The sequence below is a fragment of the Heteronotia binoei genome, chromosome 3, assembly GCF_032191835.1.
Source record: "Heteronotia binoei isolate CCM8104 ecotype False Entrance Well chromosome 3, APGP_CSIRO_Hbin_v1, whole genome shotgun sequence".
Taxonomy (NCBI): Eukaryota; Metazoa; Chordata; class Lepidosauria; order Squamata; family Gekkonidae; genus Heteronotia; species Heteronotia binoei.
In genome coordinates this window covers 137,669,397-137,671,385 of record NC_083225.1, presented here as the reverse complement: position 1 = coordinate 137,671,385, position 1,989 = coordinate 137,669,397, and the positions used below count along the sequence as shown (strand labels likewise).

Sequence of the window (1,989 nt, the reverse complement as noted above, 5' to 3'; positions counted from 1 at the left end):
TCAAACAGGAGCCAAGTCACCAATGCAGAATCACAAACTGGAATCAGAAGTCAATGTCCAAAAGCCAAAAGATCAGGGTGCCAAGAAAATTAAGCAGGTCAGGATCAGGAAACAGGAAGGAGTAAAAAACAAAAACACTTCCAGGTCTGTTAACCCTTCTAGCTCCTCCTCGTCAGGGCTCATGTCACTATCCCTCCCCCGCAGGACCCCCCCCCCCCACACACACACAGATGGGCCAGACCGGTCAGGGTAGGCCGTGTGGAACTGCTGCATGAGGTTAGAGGCATGTAGGTTGTCCACAGGTTCCCATGAACGGTACTCGGGGCCATAGCCTTCCCAGTCTACAGGGTACTGGAGGTCCCCGTGGTGGATTTGAGAGTCCAGGAGCTGATGGACCTCGTATTCCTCATCATCATCAACCAGGACAGGAGGAGGTGGCAGTCAAATGGGATACAGTGGTGTAGCAGGAACAAGGAGGGACTGGTGGAAGACCGGGTGGATGCAGAGGGTGGCCGGCAGCTGTAGTCGGAAAGCAACAGGGTTGATTTGGTCCGTGATCAGGTAAGGCCTACGGCCTACGGCCATACCACCCTGAACACGCCCGATCTCGTCTGATCTCGGAAGCTAAGCAGGGTCGGGCCTGGTTAGTACTTGGATGGGAGACCACCTGGGAATACCGGGTGCTGTAGGCTTGAGGGACGGTGGCTCAGTGGTAGAGCATCTGCTTGGGAAGCAGAAGGTCCCAGGTTCAATCCCCAGCATCTCCAAAAAAGGGTCCAGGCAAATAGGTGTGAAAAACCTCAGCTTGAGACCCTGGAGAGCCGCTGCCAGTCTGAGAAGACAATACTGACTTTGATGGACCAAAGGTCTGATTCAGTATAAGGCAGCTTCATATGTTCATAAGGCCCCGCAAAGCGAGAGTCCATCTTGCAAGGGTTGACGCAGGTAATGGGTGGAGAGCAAGACGTGGTCCCCAGGCTTCAGTGGGGGCCCCACCTGTCGCTTTCAGTCAGCGGTTGTCTTGTAGGCCACTTTAGCCTGTTGGAGCTGCTCTCAGAGCAAGTCCTGGAGAGCCCGGAGTTCCTGCAGGTGCGCATCAGCAGCAGGGACTGCTGCGGGGGGAAGGACTGCGGGGAAGAAGTGAGGGTGGTACCCATAGGTGGCTGCAAATGGGGTTTGTTGCATGGATGCATGTACAGCATTGTTGTAGGCAAACTCGGCCAGGGGTAGCAAGGCGGCCCAGTCATCCTGCTGGTAGCTGGTGTAACAACGCAGGTATTGTTCCAGTGTGGCATTGGTGCGTTTGGTCTGTCCATCCATTTGTGGATGGTACGCTGAGGATAAATGCACCTGGGTGCCTAAGCTAGAGTGCAGGTCTTGCCAGAATCAGGTGAACTGGGGACCTCTGTCTGAGATCAAGTGTGCCGAGAGCCCATGCAGGTGATAGATATGCTAGAGGAAGAACTGGTTGTTTCAGGAGCCGTGGGCGGCTTGGGACATGGAACAAAGTGAGCCATCTTGGTGAAGAGGTCCACCATCACCAGGATGCAAGTGTGCCCCTTGGACCTGGGGAGCTCAGGGATAAAGTCCAGGGAGACAGTGTCTCAGGGTCCTGCAGGCATGGGTAGGGGATACAAAAGCCCTGGGGGCTTGGCCAGTACATCCCTGGCCCACCAGCAGACCTCACAGGAACCGACATAGCGGGCCACGTCGGTATGGATGCGGGGCCACCAGAACTCCCGCGTGAGCAGGTGCAGGGTCTTATGTTGGCCGAAGTGCCCCGCAGGAGGGGAGTTGTGGGTCAGGCAGAGCACATCGGCCCAGAGGGGCCCTGGAGGCACGTATAGGCACCCACGATGCAGGAGGAGACCTTGGTGGGTAGAGAGGTTCCCAGCCGGGCCATCTTGCACTTCCAGGAGGTGTTGCTGAGCCCAGGGGTCTTGGGCCTGGCTGGCCTGGATGTCTGCAGCCAAGGCTGGATGAGTCATG

The 1,989-nt window shown here is 56.6% G+C and overlaps 1 non-coding gene across 1 annotated transcript; it reads left to right on the top strand.

The window, feature by feature from the left end:
• The first annotated feature begins 573 nt into the window (after positions 1 to 573).
• Positions 574 to 692, top strand: LOC132569180 (5S ribosomal RNA). The gene has a single exon (XR_009555237.1). It is a non-coding gene; the product is annotated as a 5S ribosomal RNA (ribosomal RNA).
• The last annotated feature ends 1,297 nt before the right edge of the window (positions 693 to 1,989 follow it).